General features: G+C 41.9%; 1 protein-coding gene across 50 annotated transcripts in view; it reads left to right on the top strand.

The window, feature by feature from the left end:
- The window catches only part of LOC115494396 (uncharacterized), a 432,669-nt gene that overhangs the window by 47,223 nt on the left and 365,049 nt on the right, over nucleotides 1–20,397 (top strand). The window contains exon 1 of one of the 50 annotated variants that reach the window (XR_012054698.1): nucleotides 19,449–19,613. The exons of the other annotated variants lie outside the window; for them this stretch is intronic. The gene's annotated coding sequence lies outside the window, so the exon portion shown is untranslated. Of the gene's footprint in view, nucleotides 1–19,448; nucleotides 19,614–20,397 lie in introns of those variants that run through there. 50 annotated transcript variants of the gene reach the window in all.

Here is a 20,397-nt window from a genome sequence, read left to right on the forward strand (position 1 = left end):
TTTATCTCTGTGACCAGAGAGCTGCCATTGCAGGGACAAGAGGAAATGGGCTCAAGTTTTACCAAGATTTGGTTATTAGGAAAATTTTCTTCACCAAAAGGGTTATCATACATTGGGATGGGCTGCCCAAGAAAGTGGTTGAATCAGCATCACTAGAGGTACTTAAAAGACATATAAATGTAGTGCTTAGGGACACAGTTTAGTGTTGGACTAAACATTGTTAAGCTAGGGGTTGGACTTTATGATCTTAAAGGTCTTTTCCAACCTGAGTGATTCTGTGATTATTCAGGTGTCAAAGAATCACTGAGATTTTAATTAAAGACGCTATTAAGGTAAAAGAGGGTAGAAAGAAATATGTTAGGAAAGGAAAATGTGCAGATAAGGCATGGTGTGCTTCAGTCTGCATTGAAGGACAAAGGGAGGTGGAAAATAAGGTAAGCAGAACAGTAAACTAGAAAACTTTGTTACGGGTATGTCAGAAGATGCTTGCAAAAAGCAGGCAAATCTAGTTTTTCTCTTTAGGGTTTTATTAAGTACTTTGGATCTTTTCAAGATAGCATGGGGAGGTGGGGCTGTGTATTTTTAGTTACCTGTGTTGTACTTGTGATGGGCAGGGGTTCCAACCTACTTGGGCTGCTGTGTAGCTCTGTACTGGAGTTTTGCAAGGGTATGGGTTTCAAGATGAGATCTTTCCAGTGTATCCTCTTGTTATTTTGTTTTAAAAGACAGCAACTTCTGTCTTCCTTTGGCTATGGGCAGTGGTGTGCCTGTGAACGGAAGTCTTTACTGCCCACAGTGTATTGCTCATGGCTTGTTTGTAGCATTCCTGGAGGGTTGACTTTTTTAGGATTTCTGCCTGTGCCTGCCATGTCTGATCTATCTTACTGAGTTCCTTGGAGTTTCCTTGTCTGCCGTGAGCTGTCTGAATCTTCTGGCTTTCAGCAGCAGCTGAGCTGTCCCAGTTCCCTCTGGGCAGCTGAGTGATGTCCTATGAGATGCCAAACAGTCCAGAGCCTCCCAAAGCAGCCTCACAGTTCTACTCAGAGATGTTTACAGTGGAGCAGGTAATACATTTTTAAGAAGTGTTTCAAGGTAAAGTTATGAATAATGTTGAGTAGAATTGGACCTTTAGGAAGAATAATTTCTTTTAAATCATTCTAGTATAGTCTAGGTAGTTATCTAGGACCTGCAAATATGTGATTTGTGTTTCTCCTCTGCAGAACTGCTCAAAAGATCTCTTCTGTGAGCAAGCTGGCTGCTGCTGATTTTTTTTTTTTCTGCTTGTATGTATGAAATTAAGGAATTCATGGCTGCTTCTGTGAAAAGTGGACAGCTATTTTGGCTGTGTCAAAAAGTTGACTATGTCATGTTTAGCTAACATTTTGAAATTGAAGCTCAGTTTGAATTGGGAACTGCAGATGTTATTTTATTCATGCTTTTTATAAGTTTTAAGCGAAGACTGGATTTCTGTAGCATGCAAATGTGCAGAAGGATAACTCTGCCATCTATATCTATGCCTACATATTATAAACCCAAGTATATCAGTATAAAACCAAGCTATTTAGTAGACTGCATTCATTCCTGTCACAACTTTACACGTCTTCTCAGTCTTGTAAAGTTTTGTCTTTTGTAATTATCGCTTAGCTGAGGAGAGGAAACACAGGCATTCTAACCACTAGGATGTTTTATTTTTGAATTCCAGATCCCTTCTTAGATGAAGGTAGTGAAGACATCTATCTGAACTCTTTTTTCTCCTGCAAGTTGATGCTCTGGATTATAGAGTATTCTGGCTCATTTGCTTTTCATTGTTTGTTTGTTTTTTATGTTGGTTTGTTTAGTTGGGAGATTTGTTGGGGTTTTTTGTTGTTGTTTGGTTGGGGGTTTTGAAGTGTGGTTTTTTGTTTTGTTAAGTGTTCCACTTTAGGCATAAAATATTGAAATATTTTTGCACATGAACACCAGAACCCGAGTGTCCCAGTGATCAGTTATCTAATTGTCTCTCCAGAACTTGGCAAACATTTCAGTATCTCATCAAAGAGGATCAGCATGCACAGCAAAGACTGCTGCCATGGCTAGGATGTCCTCCTGTGCATGATGCAGTTCTGTCTGGACAGAGGAGGGACTTACATCTGGCCTCTAAATTTCTCACCTTATCCAGTAATGAGGTTTTTTTCATGTTCAGGTGGTTTTCTTCTGATCTGTTCATTTGGAGGCTTAAACATTTCTATATTATACTCTTTCAGCTTGAAAAGAAAAGCCCCCAAACTGAAGAACATGTAAGTGGCAAACACTGATATTACTACTGTGCTTTAACTGAGTTAGCAAGGGCATGGCTCTCTTTGTTCTCTAAGAAAAAGGATTTTCTGTGAGAATTATATTCAGATTTTTTTTAGCTGTGAATATTTAATATCGTGCATGCAAATTAGGTTGATTAGCACTTCCAGGAGTTTCTCTATATTTGTCTGAAGTGTGTACATGCACAGAGGTAAATGGCTATTATCCAATATATTATTGTTAAATATATAAATATAATAATTAATTATTATTATATTTATTTAATATATATTTATATAAATAATATATATTTATTATTAATAATAATAAATATAATAATTAATTTCTCAGTGTGTGTGTGTTGTGATACACCATAATTTTGTGTGAACTTGAAAGGCCCCTTATGCATTCTGAAATACATCCCCACTGTTATCTTAACAAATGTTGCTCTTTGCTGCAAAGTCAAAGTACATTTGAATGTAAAGACACTTACAGCATATTTATATCATCCTGGAGCAGCCACAGGGAGAACTTGTAAGGCTGTAAAGCCTAAGCAACCAGTCACCATCCATAATTGTGGACTTTTGTTATTAACCCCTGTGACCAGAGTACTGCTGGATGTGAAATAAAACACATAAAGTATTTATCAAGAAATAATAAAAATACATTCCCCAAACAGAAGTTTTACCTGCAATCTCACAGACTGACATTGTGAAACAAAGGAATTGAAAGAACAGCCTGCTGGAAACTATTGACCACAGGGGATGGAAAGAAAAAAAAAAAGACAATAACTCTGCAGCTGAGAAATATCAGACAAATGGAAATAGCATTTGTATAAAAAAGTTTAGAGCAAATTAATTGCTGTCTTGAGCTTCGAACTTCCCCCAGAATTGAAGCCTACAACTAGGATGAAATTTTGTTTTGTTCTGGTAATATTTATGTGTTCCAACTGTCAATTTTTTATTGCATGGATTGCTGAACAAAACCTGTTGTTACATCCAGAGTCAGATGAATTATTTTCAGTGGCATATGAAACTAGGCAAAATTCTGTTTCTGCTGCCTTTGAAAATAGGCCTCCAATGTATTTATTGCAACAAACATCTCTACTAAATTGTACAATGAGGCCACAGGGTCATAGGGGAAGGACAAGTGATAATGCTATAATCCTCAGAGATATTACAGGTTCAGATAGTTTGATTGGTATTATTATCTCACTTGAGAGTAATCTGCACCCAACTGCAGAGGACCACTATATACTCAAAATCAGTGCTGATATTTTAGACTTCAGTGGTGTCCAAGCATTATTCCTACAGACTGCACCAGTCTAAACTTTTTTATTCTTTTCTTCCCCAGGATCTGAAAACCAGCTAAATAATTTCCTTCTATTACTGCCCCCAGCCCACCAATGTGGTTACAAAACCCAGGGATGATCTCTAGGAGAGACAAATTTTATTTTGTGTGGGTTAGACCTAAGTAAATTATTGTTCTTGAAAAAATTATTTTGACTCACTTGTTGGTCTATGAAAAGTTCCTACTCTCAGGAGATAACGCCAGACTTTCTCCTCAAAATTCATGCTTTGCAAACAGGCAATGGTGTATCTGTTTCTTGTTCATTCTTTCTTCAGTATGAACATTCCCAACAGGAGTGGGACTCCATAGCTGATGAAGGTCTAATACTTGTTAAGTGTGGAAATGACAGGGGTACTGTGAACTGAGTCTGGCCAAGGAGCAGGGTTTTCTGCTGAGGAAATGCTAAGGCATTTAGTTAAAATTCCCAGCAGGCAACATCTGTATAAAAACAGTTTTGTTTTTGGGGCAGACTAGAAATTTCAGATTCCTGATGAATTTTATACTCTCCCCTCCCCATCATCACCCCCCCAGTAAAAGCATATTCTCTGGTGTGTATGAAAACAGACAACATGGATTCCATTAAAAAACTTGGAAATTGTCATGTGGTATTATGACTATGTCTAGCATAAAGAGTAATGTCAGGACTGTAGTGGCAATCACATGCAATCAATGCATGCTGGCTTTAGGACCTTAAGGGCAAATAGCTTCTGTCTTTTCATGTCCTTGAAATTAGCATGTAGGAGAATTAGCCCAGCTTCTGACTGGCAATGCTGTGTGATGTTTATTTGGTTCCTAGTTTAAAGTATTACATATAAAATAAAACATATAAAAGTAAAATAAAGTAAAACATATAACATATAAAGTAAAACATATAAAATAAATTAAGCTCCACAGGCAGTGTTAGAAATTGCTGAATAGTATTTGGACTTTTATACTCCAGACTGCTGGGGGAAGGCACCATTCAACAGCCATGGCCATTTTTTCCTCTTCTCTCCTGCTATCCCTACCCTAGAAGTTCTTATTATTGACCTGGGACTGAGCACAATTAAAATATTTTTTTCAGTTCTTTCCTGCACTCATCTTTAAACTTGATGGGGTTTTTTTAACATCAAAAATTCACATAAGAGAAATTAATTTTCTAATATCTGGAGTGGATGATTAGATTTGCTGAAAACAAAAGGAAAGATAATCCAAGTAGCAATAATGTTTTCAAACACTGTCACAGGTGATATAGTCTGCTATTAGAGATCCCAAAGTGCAGTTTTCATACTTGTTGCAATAAATCCCATTTATATGATAAGGGAAGAAGAGAGATATGAGAGATATATGAGGTCACCTGAGAAGAACAAAAATTTTTCAGAGGAAAAGTACTGTGGTTGGCACTGGCCTCCCTTGGAAAGGGACAAGATACAGGAAGTTTATCTGCCTATTAATACTGTGTGTACATACTTCACCAGAAATGCATATAGTTGAAAGTATTTTTAAATATCAAAAAGCCAGAATAACAATGGTGGCTGGAGACCCTGACAGAAAGTATGAAAACAACCTACAAGTGGTTTTTAAGGACCAGAGAAGATGAATTAAAGGGGTTGTGGTGTTTGCTATATAAAATCAGAGAAAATACTTAGTACTCACTAGGGGTCTGCATGCCCGGTGCTAGGAATAAGCAGGGTATTTGCAAAATATGTTGAACTCAATGTATAATAATATTGAGCCTGTGTGAGGATATGGATTAGGTCTGGGCTACCCTGAGAAGTCCTACAAGTTTAATGATTCTCCCCTCAGAAGTTAGGCTGGTTGGTGCTATTTCAGTAATTTTATATTTGGGATATAATAATAATCTAAGTATTTTTTGAAAGCTAAAATTTTGGAGGTGTTATTCAGATGTTAAAATACTAGCTTGAATAATCAAGGAGGCTACTGCATAGAAAATAATATAATATTTTCCTTTCCATGTGTTCACCTCTTTGTAATGAAAAAATCAAATCGTTCTGTCAAAATATTTCACAACAATGGAAGCAGGTGTTGACTGAGAAGAAGAAAATGTTTCAACCATTATAAACTGGTGAGAAAAGTAGTTTAGCTTTTTTTCTAAACCCATGAGTCACCAATAGATAAAGTCTGTATTATCTGTACTATTTTACTTTGAGTTGTGGTGAAACATATTCATTTCTACAAAACAAGAATTCTGAGTTTGTTACCTCAACTATCCACATGGAGAAGGTGTCTATATACCAATTTCTAGTTTTGTCAACAAGTCATGAAGACCAACTTTCTGATAGCTCAGGATAAAATTTTTTATTTGAGCAGCTTTTTTATAGAGTACCATTTGTTATGAATTGTATGAATGCTCTGAGTGTACACACGTTGATCTGAGGTATGAAATCTTTATTTCATCCTCAACAAGTCTGAACTCTTGCTCTTGCAATGAAACATTCACATCTATGATTTCATTCGTCTTCTCATTTATACTTCTGACTTGAGCTAGGTGTTCTAGCTTGTGATATCTTTCAGAAAGAAGCACTTCAGCTCATCAGAGCTGAACCCTGCATTTCTTAAGGTAACGGCTGAATTTTTAAATACTGAGTTTATGCTTTTGTAAGTAGAGTCTGAGTTTCATTCAATGGTGATTGCTCACGATGAATAAATGCAAAAACCTCAATCAAACCCCTACAGGTTTACTTCAGATTTCTTCTGTTTTCTTTCTTTTGTGGGCTTAACTAAAAAATTTAAAAAGATCTCTGGTGAATTAGCTTATCAGATTCTGGCTTTATGCATGAAAATTCTACTGTAAATGCCTTTGAATCAGTATTTTATTTCTCCCCTTCCCATTTAATTGTTTAATTTTTTCCCCTTTCACAACATAGCAGTCCTCCTCTGTTTTTGTGTTTTACTTGCTGACTACTTTCTCCTGCATATAAAGAATATGAATACTGGGTAGAAACTTGAACACTTTTTGTTTGTGTTGGGTTTTATTTGGTTCGTTTTGGTTTGAGGTTTTGTTTGTTTGTTTTGGGCTTTTGTTGTTTTTCGTGTGTTTTTTTTTGTTTTGTTTTGTTTAAATATATTTGCATTTTCAGTTCTCTTCCTGTCTGTGTAACCTTCTGTAGTGGCAGGAATTTTGTCCTTGAGTCACACAACGCAGAGAGTAATCTTCAAGATTTCCTGACACTTTTACAGAAACTTTGGGTGGACATGGTCGGCCCAGGTTCTGTCAGTGAGAAGCCTGAGCAGAAGGGCATTGAAGCTATCATCTGCTAACACCATACTTCCAGGTAGGATATAGCAGGGTGGCAAGAAAACAGTTTTGGCACATAAAAAGAAGAAACAATTCCTATTATGAGTTGTCATCAGTGCTGTTTTTCAGGAAAGCAAAGGCAGTGGGAACTTTTACTCACTAAGAACCAATATTCCACTGCTTTTAGTGGAACAGGTTGCATGCATTTAGTTAATGGGGTGCTTAATTTTGGTTTTGGATAGAAGCTAAATTTTCTGCCTTAACAATTTCATGTTTACTCAAAAAAATTGTTTAACAAGATCTATATGCTTCAACCAGCATCTATTAATGTTTTTCAATTCCACGCCTATTATGATGTATCCCCTGAAGAACAGCATTGAACTGTATATTCATTGAGTACTATATGTTTAAAATATTCATTAACAGGGGAAATCCCAGGGAAATCTGCTTCTGTAGAATTTTTTTTTTTTCTAAAATCCCATAGTCTGTATTTTCTGCCTATTTAGTAAACTTCAAGGCAATTAATTGCTGTTGATTACATTATTCAGCTCTCAGCTTGTTTGATTCTCTTAGAGGGTGTGGGAGGAATGCTCCAGAAAAGCCTATTGGAAAGCAGCAGTGCTCCTGCTGCATTTATTCAAGCTCTGGCTGGTTCTAACTGGACTCCTGTGAAATGGTGGTGCTATGACATTTTGAAAAGCAAGGAAAAAGAGGAATCAGCTTTTAGCCTGTGATAAGAAATCTGCTGCAAAGCTGCATTTTGTTCTCTGGCTCTTTTCATACTAAAATCTGTTCTCCTGTGTTTAAAGTAACTTAACTTGAGTGTTCTTCCGACAGGAAAAAACCTTATATTTTCCCTTGAATTTCTCTTCCTTTTTGCATATCAAACTATTTCCAAGAACCCAGTGTTTCCCCCTGCCATTTAGGATACAACTATGTACTCTTCCTGCAATCATCATTTTTTATTGTACATCATTTAGCACCACTTTGCTCTTCTCTCTGTGACACCAAACATAAGCCATAGCTTTACTCTTAGGACATAACTGACCTTTCTCCATGCACTCAGAGCTCAACTCCTCTCTCCAGTAACCATCTGGAAATCAGCAGTGCCAGACATTTGCATGCTATTTTTTTTAAGTTCTTGGGCAAGTACTTTTGTGCTGCCTCCTGTTAACATAGGTGCTTGTGAACAGTTCCTGTACTCTCCTCCACCACCTCAAAGTGACCTCATTGCTCTTTTCCAAATGCCTGATTTTGATTTTCCTGAAAATTTTTATAATACCTACCAGAGACTTGACAGGAGCTGGACTGCTGTGTATTGGCAGGCTAGGATCAGCTGGGGTTCTGAGTGCTCATTTCTCCTTGTTTTGGGACCCTTGCCCTTGCTTGCATTCAAACCCTAAAGCTTGCAGGCTGTTGCTCCTATTTTATGGGCTTTTATGTGCAACCAGCAGGCTTGCCTTGCAAAGGCAAGATTAGAAATTTGTGCCATGGTTATTGGGGAATATTCATCTACTCCTTTGTTGTTATGTGTCTAGCAATTAAGTTTTGCTTGATTTGTAGAGTATATAGGAACCAGAAAAGGCAATGATGCACGAGTGATACTATAAAATTCATTATGGAGGTACATAGGTGTTTGCATGCCAATCTTCAATTATCATGGAAGGCATTTGTTTTGCTGTATGATGTAAGCTGTAGTGTCACCCAGATGTGTGTTCAGTACTAGCCCTACAGGGATTTCCTTCCATAACCCCTGTCAAAACTGGCAGCACTGTTCTGGATTCTCTTTCTGGCAATGCAGTTTGTGTGAACTTTTTCTGTTTTCTTAATAAACTTTTGTGTGATTAATCTTATTGGGATTTATTTAGCAAATACACAAATACAGGATATAAGTTTGTAAGCTGAAATCTGTAGTTAAAAGTTTTACTGTTATTAAGTCTCACTTTTGGCTGTTATATACCAAGAAGCCTAACAATAAAAATTCCAGTTATTTTGTAAGATAGTTTCTCAAACTTAACTAGCTGTCATGGTTTGACACTGGCACGATGCCAGTGCCCCCCATGAAAATGCAATCTCTCAACTGAATGCTGTGAAATGTGATCGAGAACAGAGCAAAGCAGGCCCAAGCCTAATAACAAGAAAAAAACTTATTAAACTACTACCACTATGCTACTATAAAAGAGGGAAAAAAAAAAAAAAGAAACACACACAATTCAAATGAAAACCTTCCAAAGCATTCCTCCTCCCACCACCCAACTCCAACAAACCACAGTGAGACACAATCTGGACCCCAATCAGGTTTCCACCCTCCAGATAATCAACACCCAGTCCATCTGCAGGGAGAGAGGAGTCTCTCCTGTGCCACAGACCCCCCAAGAAACACAGCTGCCACATCCTGTGCTTCCATGTCACCACATGGCACCGCCCGGAGAAAAAAGTTTGCCAATGGTGACCCTCTCCTTTCCATGCACAGTGCTCTCACCACCAATGAATGGATGGACAGACTGCTTTTAGGATTTTTCCTTTCAAGGATGCCCTGCCAAGATGGGAAAAAACCAACAGTTCAGTTTTTCATTTTTGGGACCACAGTCTCCCCCATTTTCCCCTGGGGCTGAGGATCCAAGAACAGAGATATTCTTATCTTCTTCCTCTGCGAAGACAGGGGGCAGCACCACAAACCTCCCTAACTTTTCTCTGTTCACTCCACTTCTGTCTTTTCCCAGCTGAAGCATGGTCTCTTTGGCTCACCGGCATCCTCCTAAAATACAGTCTCTCTTGGAGGAGATCAGTTCAGTCTGTGGCTACCAAGAAAAAGTCCAGCCAAAAGCCACTCCATCATCTCCTCCCACCTAGAATTTCTCCTTCCAACATCCCAGGTCCCAGACTGTCTCTCTTCCTCTCTTTTCAAACCAAGGAGGAGAAAAATTTCACAAAGCTTTCATTTCTCAGGAAGGGTTAAAAGTCCTGACTCCCAGAGATGGCTTGCTGCCCAGGCTCCAGCTACCACAGGTGGCTGGGCACCTTGCAGCCCCCCCCCCCTTCTCCTTCCCCGTGGTGAACTGCTGATAAAACCACCACTGTCTCTTTTTCTCTCTTGGGAGAGAGAGAAACTGTGGGGGGGAATGGAGACATCCCAGATTTCTCCACCTTTCCATCTGCAGGGGGCCAGCCCGGTTCCAGTCCCTCCACCCTTGGGCCTACCTCCGAAGGCCACATGGCTTCTCCCCTCCCCCACCCAGCTCGTGGCCGGGCAGGGGAGAGTCCTGCACTGACCGCTGACCGGAACCGAAACGAGCAAGTTTTCCTGGGAATTCTGCTTTTAACCCCTCTGTGTTCTCAGAGGCATGTCTACCTTCAACTGGTCAATGTCCAAATTGACCTCTTCCTTCCGGAAAAATTCTTTTTCCGTGTCAAACCGCAATACTAGCTCTTCCTTGCATCTACTTTGTCAGTACAAGAAAATACTTGAGCTATATATATTCAAAAGAAACTAGAGAATAGAAATTTAAATCTTCTTACCCTAGATTACAGAAGGACCTAAAAAGATCAATATGCACTATTTTGAAATAAGTTATAAAAATAATCTCTAATAAAAATTACTTATTTCAGTCCTGTTCTTCCCAAAAAAGTTAGGCTTTTCAAAAGATTTTTATGCTCTTACCACCTAAATGTTAGTCAAACTTTTTAATAATTAAACATGGCTGGCTAGAAAAAATATATTCATTATGCATCTCCTCGGCCACAGAAAAAAGCTGTTTTAACAGGCTACAAAATGATTTCGTATGCATAAAATTTAACATTTCATAATACCACAAGAACATTTATTTTAAATGTTTCTGTGTTCCAGTCCTGTCTGATTAATATTTAAATGTTAGTGCACTGATGCTCTTTTTTGTCTTGCTTAGTGCAATTGAACTTTTTCACTTAAAAAGTGAAAGTGTCTGAAGCTCCAACAAACCACACAGCTTGAATAAACCTGGCTACTTGAGGCTACAGACTTGAGGACCCCAAGGTACCTCAGACAAAAGGTTCATGAAAAGTAGTCTTTAGGGATACTTTCTTTACAAATATAAACTATTGTGTATCACCAACAAATTATACAGAAGAGCACTTGGAAGGTGTTATTTGATTTAAAAAAGGCTGCATCCATCAGATCTGCATTTTCATGCATCACTGCAGAAGCAGTGAAGATTGTTTTGGCTTGACTGGCATTTACAACTGTGCACTGGAGCAAGTGTTCTAATGCCCTCTTGAATTTTAGTTCCTAAAAGACGTGATGCACTTGACAGCCTATTAGACTCTTCAGGAGCAAAGCCAAAGGAGAAGCCTTTAAGCTGAACAATTCTTTTCTGTTGAAGTGCAGAAATGTTTGTTGTAAGATAAGCAATGCTAAGAGGAAGTATAGATTGAGCTAGTCTCTTCTGTGAGTCTTGTCCTTACAAAATAAGACCTGATGTTGTTTTTAATTATGTTTTTTTCTAAACAGGTATACAAATCAGAATATTTTCAGAAGAGGGAAACCACTACCATACTCATAGAGACAATATGTCTTTTTTTTTTCTTTTCGTTTCCTCTCATTGCTGATTAGTTGGTATCATTACTGGGTTTTTGGCACTACAAGGAGGTGTTGTGGAGTCTGGGCCAAGAACTGGAAAGGAGATGACAGGGAGTGTTTGGGAAAAGATGCAAAGTGCCCTTGCTAAGGAGTGTCTGAATAGGCTGGCTGCTTTGTAGATCCAACTGCAGCTCAGAGTTGCCAGCCTGTGAGTCAATTTTGGACATGCTTGGGATTAGTGACTTTGCAGTTTGCATTAGGCATGGCTGTGCCCTTGAGGCAGATAGCAATTCTGAGCTGGATTTCACTATTTTTCTTCTAGTTTCTAAGACATCTGTGACAAGTAATGCTGTGCTTCTTTATGCACTTGTGGGGAAAGAAAGAATTATAAGACAGCACTTCTGATTAAAATCTCTGCTCCTTCATTTCATCTCTAATCAAATATTATTTAAATGTTTTTCAGTGCTCTGCAAGAAAGGTAAAGTTAAACTATTGATAAAACTTTATCTACAGGTATTTCCTTTCATCACAAGAAAAACAGGTTTTATGGACCTGTGAGAAATTATTTCTTATTTCTCTCCGTAGATTTGATGAGTTTTTTGGCTAGAAAGTGGTGGTGAAGAGATAGTTGAGGAAGAGAGAATGAAGAGACAGCATCTACCCTTCTGCAAATATGAAATGTATTTAGATTTAATAAAGACAGTGAGCAAAGGGATGGTACTTGAGCAAGTGGAAAGCCTTGATGGCTTTGACAAGCCTTTTCTTTATTCTCTTGAGCTAATTTAGTCACTTGACAGGTTAGCATCAGGGTACAGTCAAATTCTGACAGGCTAATTTGAGCTTGTGGTTCCAATGAAACATACATATGCACTCACTATATTTAGTGACAATCAGTGTCATTTCCTGCTTAAATGCAGACAGCTCAACACATTTATTCAGCTGCTTATCTGGAAATGAAGCAAGCAGCCCAGTGATGAAGGTGAAGCCAAAGGGTTAGGTCAGGGGGTCTATTTGCACTCCTCACAATGCTTGGTATCCAGAAGGAGGATGGGAAGTTGACCATTAAGCTGGTCTGGGTGAGACTGGTAGAGGGGGACAAAAGATGGGAACTGCCTAACATCCTATTTGATGTGGTAAACAGAGGGATTTTTCTTTGCTGTAATTGAGCTAGAGATTCAAAAGGCTGGTGACAAAACTATGCCTGCTCAGCAGCGGCTGCCTCTCTAACACTGAGTAAGCACAAAACCATTCAGCATTGCATAATCTTAACTACCTTTTGGAAGGGTATGTAGGAAATTGGCCAGCTGGACTGTGCTGAAAGCCAGCAATCCTCAGCCATGAGCTGTCCTTCAAAACTGAGGAAGTTAGACTGTGTGCACACTGACACAAATATCTATTAGTGCTACAATTCTACAATCAGAACTCTAAGTGATAAATAACTTTACAAAACTTCTTAATATTCTTTTTGTGCAAATAGTTTGCACTTGCTTAATGTCAGCCTTGTATGCATGCTTTGGCAAATTTGGTTTGGGCTCAAAAATTACTAGATGAATGTTTCATGAGGGCATAGGGAAGAAGGAATATGATCTTTCAGCATTAGCTCATGTTTGTTAAAGTTCCCATAACTCAGAGTCAGGCCCTGTTTTGTTACATCATCTTTGGCTAATGTTAAAATCTTAGCACTGTTGTGCTATAAATCTAGTGAAACAAAGGAAACTAAAACTCCATGACATTCTTCTCTCTCCTTTCCAACTTCTAGATTCTCTGTTCTTATATTGTTCTGTTGGAGCAGATGTAGCTGTTCAGTGTGACTGTAAAATATCTGAAGTATGCAGTGTCAAATCCTTATTGTAGCAAACAAAAAAGCATGTATGCTTGTAATGCTGTAACATAGGACTTATTTATTTAACTTTTTTCTGCTTATGATGTTTAAGTTCTGTGTGCAAACAGAGACAACTTATGCAGAGATTATCCTTGTCCGTTGCTAAGTTTGTTAGCAATGATACTCTAATGTAGTTGTAAAACCTACAAGAGTTGGAAATGTCTAAGACCTGTTTGTCTCAGGTTCTCAGGAGCCACTTTTGGTCACATGGTGTAGCTGTGTTTTCTATCTTCAGGAGGCCTCTGTTTTTTTCTGATAAACAAAGGCCAACATATGGCTAACTAAGATGGAAGAATTCTGCACTGAGCTATAACTGGTTAATTTATGTAACATGGCAGACTTTTAACTTCTAACCTATTTTCAATCTTTGTTTGAAAATTAACAAAATTCAGTTGTCACTTTGGGGACAGAGGAATAAAAACTTGCAATGAAAGCTTGCTGAATTTCTAGAATTTGGCTTTGAAGTGCTTTTACTACCCACGGCAGGACTTTTATTTTAACTTTTTATTTGTTTTCCAAACGCTAGTCTCCTCAAGAGTTATCATTTTATAGAAACTGAGGAAAACATATCTGTTATTTCTATGGTTTTCCCCCCCTCCACGCAGCCCCCCGAATGAATCCGACTAGCTCAGAGATATGGGGCTGTGAGGGGAGGAAATAGCAGGAGAGGGAAAGGTATTCAGAAGAGGCTCCTTACCCAGGGTGTTGGAACAGCTCTCTTTATTCTGTGGTGTCCATGGAGAGCAGGGCAAAAGAGGAAGAGCAGGAAGTTTCAGGGGTCTATATAGGTTTTGGACAGGGTGGGCTCTCCTGGCTCCCCGCCAACCCCATTGGGGCAGGGGGGAGGATTCAGGGGTTATCTTGATCAGAGCCACAGAGGCCCTAGGAAAGGGGGGACAAAAGGGTGTCCAGGAGCTCACCGTAACACCTCCCCCTTATTTGTTAAACAAGGTTACAGGAATTCACTGGGCTCAATTCAACCCCGAGTATGGGTTTCCCACCACCCCATGTTGGTGGCGTGGTCAGGCCTCCTCAGATTAGCCAACTCTATGTGGTTGACCTCTGAGGTAGAAGGTATGAGGCCCTTGATAGCTTTGAGAATCAAGTGACGCAGGATCCCGAACGCTAGGGTTACAAAGAACAGAATAACAAAGACTAACAAAATTGATCTAACTACAGATGTCCACCACCCCGTGAATCCCCATCCCTTGAACATTCTCTTCAGCATTTGCTGGATGACAACTTGCATGGGGTTCATCACCGGGTTGAGTGGAAGGTAGGTTTTCTTTAAAAGGGAAGAACAAACATTTTAAGAACATGTTAAAGTTTCTGTTTCTGCCAGAAGGAATTCCTGCCTAGGAACTTTCTTCTTCTCCCATCCGGCGGCGTCTTCTCTTTGAAGCATCAGATACTTGCTTCTTGTCCCCTTCTGTTTGACCTGGATTCTCGGGGACAAAAGGTTTCACCCACTTCTGGGGAATCCACCGAGGGCCTGAGGGAGTAGCTATACACGCATAGCCACGACCCCAGGTCACAAGTTCATAGGGACCCTTGGTTTCCCAAGTTTCTGAATCCCTAATCAAGACCGGTGGATGCTGAGACAATTTAAACTGCTTGCCACTGTTAAAGTGACGTACAATGGGTGGATTCATATTTTCGAATGAACAATTCAGAAAATTGATAGTAAACATAGCTTTACAGAGCTTCTCTCGTGGAGACATCCACGGAGCTGAGCTGTTTTGTTTTTTCAATACCTGCTTGAGCGTCTGGTGTGCACGCTCGACTACAGCTTGACCCGTGGGGGAGTGGGCAATGCCAGTCTTATGTTCCACTCCCCACTGCTGGAGAAATTCCAGGAACTCCTTGGATACATACGCTGGGCCATTATCTGTTTTGATCGTTTTTGGCACCCCCAATACTGAAAATGCTTGTACTAGGTGTTGTTTGACATGTGCAGCCTTTTGTCCTATATGGGCAGAGGCATACACTGCACCTGAGAATGTGTCCACGCTTACATGAACGCATTCAAGGCGACCAAAACTCTGAATGTGTGTGATGTCTGTCTGCCATACCTCACAGCTGCTAAGGCCTCTGGGGTTTACCCCCATGCCCAGCGATGGCACGGCTTGGAGCTGACAATTAGGACAGTTGGTCACAATGGCTCGAGCCTGACTCTGTGTTAGCTGGAACTGTCTAATCAAACCTGGCACGTTCTGGTGGTAATGTTCGTGACTCAGCTTTGCCTGTTGGAAAACATCAGGGAGACTTGCCTTTTCGACTGGTGCAGCGAAGGAGTCTGCTTTTCGGTTCCCCTCTGCAATCTCACCTGGCAAATCAGTGTGTGACCTCACATGCATCACAAAGAATGGATGTTCTCGGTGCGAGATTAAATAAATTAGCCTTGAGAGTAACCTGAAGAGATGTTCATTTTCTATTTCTCTGAGCACAGCCTGCTCCGCCCTGGACACTATACCTGCCACATAGGCAGAGTCTGTCACCAAGTTGAACGGCTCGGAAAACCTCTCAAAAGCTCTCACCACTGCAGCCAGTTCAGCCACCTGGGGGGATCCCTCCACAAGCTCAATATCAGCTTCCCAATGCTGAGTCTGTGGATTTCTCCAAGTCATCACCGACTTGTGGGAAGCCCCAGAGGCATCAGTGAACACTGTGAGAGCCCTGAGCGCCCTCCGGCTCCTTTTCTCTTGAGGAATCAGGTGGAATTCCTCATTGAACAACTTGTGAGACGGGGCATGGACTGATATTTGTCCCCTATAGCTGTCCAGAGATAGCTGGAGACTGGCACTGCTCTGGAGCAAATGCTCAAACATCCCTTTGGTCAGCCTCTCAGGAGAGTTCCTTCCCTCCTCAGAAAGCCTGACTGGAAGGTGAATACATGCAAAGTCACACCCTGCTAATTCACACAACCTCACCCTGGCCTTCTGAATCAGCTTTGCTATCAGCTCTTGTGGCCTAGTGATGGTTTTGGATCTTTGGAACGATAGGAAAACCCATTCTATGATTAAGAGTGGGTCCTTCTGCCCCTTGATCCATTGGAAAATCAACCCATGCAGGTGTGGGAGCTTTCCTAGAACAATGAACTGGAAAGGCAGATTTGGGTCACACCTGTGTGCCTGCCTTTCTGACAAGGCCTTCTGTACCTTTTCGATTGCTGTCTTTGCCTGTGGAGTCAGTTCCCTGGGGGAGGCCAGCTCCCTCTCCCCCTTCAATAAATTGAAAAGAGGTTCCAGATCTTCATTCGTGAGGCCTAGCCAGGGCCTTACCCAATTTAAAGACCCACACAGCGAGTGGAGGTCTGCTAGTGTTCTGGGGTTGCAATTTATCTCCAATTTCTGTGGGACAATAGTCCTTGCAGAAATTTCCAGGCCCAGGTATCTCCAAGGTGGCATTCTTTGAACTTTGTCTTCCTGCAATTTGAATCCAGCAGAGGTTAAAACTTTAACCACTAGGTCAAGTGTATATTGGAGTATAGAGTCATTGGGAGCACACACAAGCACGTCATCCATATAGTGTAGGATGATGGCATCCTTTCTCTCTGCACGTACTGGAGACAGCAGTGCTGCTACATACTGTTGGCATATGAAAGGGCTGGATTTTAGACCTTGGGGCAAAACTTTCCAGTGGTAGCGTTTCATCGGTGCTTCTCTATTGACCGTGGGAACTGAGAATGCAAACCTCGGGGCATCTTCAGGGTGCAATGGAATTTGGAAGAAACAGTCCTTTATATCTAACACAGCCAATTTCCAGTCCTGGGGAAGCATAGCTGGACTCGGCATCCCCGGTTGGAGAGGTCCCATGTCCCCCACAATTTTGTTTATCTCTCTGAGATCGTGGAGCAATCTCCATTTGTCCTTCCCAGGCTTCTTTATTACAAAGACTGGGAAATTCCAAGGGCTGTCTGTTTCTTGCAGGTGTCCTTGAGCTACCTGCTCCTCCACAAGTTTTTCAAGCGCCTCGAGTTTTTCTCTACTCAAAGGCCACTGTGCTACCCACTTTGGGGTGTTATCCAACCACTTTAACTTGTGGGCATGGCGCTCCACAGTGGCTACTCCCGAAAATCCTGGGGTGTCTTAGGAATGATTAATTGGACTCCCCACTGGGACATGGTGTCTCTTCCCCACAGAGGAGCCTTATAGTCTGCCACAAACGGGCGAACACTTGCTGATTTCCCGTCAGGTCCCTCAATTTGCACTACATTTTTAGAAATTTTTGCCAATGTAGTTCCTCCTATACCCTGAAGTTTGCCTGCCACAGGTTGCAATTCCCAGTGTGATGGCCACATGGTTTTGGGTATCACCGTGATGTCTGCACCTGTGTCCAGAACACCTTCCACCTGAAGGTGCTCTGACCCATGTGCTAGGTTGCATGCCATGGAGGGTTTATTCTCTCCTACTACTTCCGCCCAGTAGACTTCTGGAGATTTTCCTTCTACTGTGATTTCTACTGGGATGGGAATGGCTTGTGCCAGAAGTTGCCCCTTTTCTAGATAGAATGGAGGGTGCAAGCAACGTGCCAACAGCATAAGGCTGGATATTTTTCCTTTAGTAGTACTGGGAACTATTTCAATCTCAGGAGGTGTGTATGCTGTGTCCCCAATAACAAAATACTCACTGTCCAGTTCCATATCGTACGCCTGCAGGTCCTGAGGGTTTTTTGATAGGTCCACCACAATGACTTTCCAATCAGTGTTTCTGAAATGAAATCCTTTGGCAGTCACTAGGCGTGGCCAGCCTAGTGGCTGCCAAACCCTGTTAGTAATACATTTCACATTTTTGTTTTTCTCTCTCCCCCCATCATAGTATCCACCCTCCCACTTATTTGTTAAGAGAGAGGCATTGTCACATTTGTGTCCCACTATATTTATATCTTTGCGCGTAGCAGTGGGCACGCGCTGTGCATCTAGTTTTTTTGTTTGTTGATCTGTCTCTGGTTCTGGTTCTGAGGACAGTTCCTGGCAAAGTGTCCTGGTTTCTTGCAACGCAGGCAGATGATTTGCTGCAGCTGTTGTGATGATCTGGGTGGCTTCCTGGGGTTTGATGTAGCAGTGGCAACAGGCTGTAAGTCTGCTGGTGCTCTATGACTGACAGGAGTATCAAGCAGCTCTGCTTTCTTAGCGCAGGCCTCGATCATCTGGCCAAGAGTAGGTGCTGGATCAAGAGGAAGGCTGAGAAGAATCCTACGACAGGTCTCGTTGGCATTCCTCTGGGCCATTTCTTTAATCAACTCTGTTTGCACACTGGTGTGTTGCACCTGTTTTTCGACTTGGCTTCTCAAACGATCCACAAACTGCAAAAAACTCTCAGAAGGAAACTGTTTGATATTAATATAACTGCATTCAACCTCAGTGCCTGGTAATTGATACAGCGTCTTTTCTGCAGCAGTACAGATTTTTTCTAAAACCGATCTAGATAACAGTCTGGTTTGTTTTTCTGGACATTGTATTCTCCTGTCCCACACAAATGGTGTATTGTAAGGGGCTGGCCATCCGTGTCGGTGGCATCACTGGGTGTACGCTGTATTTCTTGCAAAACTGTTTCCAAAGCCAATTTCCACTTATTTTCCCATATCTCATATTCAGAGGATGTTAGTAAACATTTAAACAAATCAGTTATATCTTTTGGCACCATTTCATTTGAATTGAAGGTTGCCCTCATCATACCCTTGAAAATCTCACTCGATCTCCCAAATTCTTTCTGAACTTTACAGATTTCTGTTTTGTCCCTGTATGGGAGAGGTTGGTATGTTCTTGTACCATTTCTTCTCCCTAAATAAACTACTGGAGCTATAGATGGTATAAATTCCTCGATAGGGGCAGGCTTGTGTTCGTCCTGCGCCCCCCCCACCTCGGTGAGGGGCAGCTCGCACCCCCCCTCTCGGGCTGTCTGCTCCGCGGTGCAGACTCGGGCCCCGCCCCGGCTCTGAGCTGCTGGGCTGCTGTGCCCTGCCTCCGCCCTGCCGTTCTCGGCGCTGGGGCTCGGAGTAGTGCAGGGGCCGGCCCCGCCCCTGTTCCCGGGACAACCCGGGGGCTGGGACTGATAAGGAGTTGCTATGGGAATAAGCAGGCGTCGGAGGAGGGGAGGGAGGAGGGGGTGGGGGCGGAGGGGGAGGCGGAGGGCGGGGGAAGCAAAGGAATGCGAGTGGGAGGAGGAGTGGGGGGTGGAGCGGCCCGAGCCGGCAGAAGCACATGGTGGGCGCCGTTATCCGGCCGCGTGTGCTCCACAGATGCCGCGCTGCTCTTTAAGACAGACTCCGGGCTGTATTTCTCAGAAAAACAAGGTGTCAGAGGGGAATAAGGGGTAGGTGAGAGGTTTTCAGGGCTGGGGTATTTAGGAGGTGGGCAGGAAGGGGAAAAGGGAGTGTTAGAACTGTGTTTCTGCGTTTGCATGCTTTTTTCTGCTTCTAAAATCTTTTTCCGTGCTTGTAAAAATATCGGAATAAATCGAGAAACTTTATGTTCACCATTTTCGACTTTTAAAGTTAATATCTGTCCAATTTGATTCCAAAAAGCAAGCGAATTCAGGTCTTGCACAGTAAAATTTGGTATTTCTGTCTGTAGCCAGCACACAAAACGCAGGAGGAGCTTGTTAGGGAATGATACATCGTTTAAGTTATTGCTAAGATGTGTTAGTATACTCTTCTGTTGCAGTGAAATGTTAGTACCCATGATTTTTAATTGTTTCACTGGTCTAGTCTCCACCAGAGCTAATAACACAGCACGAATGATTCGAATTTCCCTCCGTGGAAAACCCGAGCGGGGGGGGGGACAGGGGGAGGGGCGCTCGTCCCGCAGCTGTCGGGGCGCCTTCAGCTCTCTCGTCCTGTGCCTGTTTCCCCGTGGAACGTGGGTATGCGCAGCCCACCGGTTCCCGCTTACTCGCAGTGGGGCCCTGGCTCCCCCTCCCGCAAGCAGCCCCCCCCAGTCACTTATGGTAGCCTCTCCCGGCCAGGCGCGGTCCCGGGTGCCGCGTCGGAGAATTTACCAAGCCTGTGACTGCGGGATTCGTCTGTGAAACCCTCTCTGGGGGTTCCCTCTCCAGTCAGCTCTCCTGTGGTACTCAGGCAGAGGTCCCCGACTGTCCC

The sequence above is a fragment of the Taeniopygia guttata genome, chromosome 3 (assembly GCF_048771995.1).
Source record: "Taeniopygia guttata chromosome 3, bTaeGut7.mat, whole genome shotgun sequence".
NCBI lineage: Eukaryota > Metazoa > Chordata > Aves > Passeriformes > Estrildidae > Taeniopygia > Taeniopygia guttata.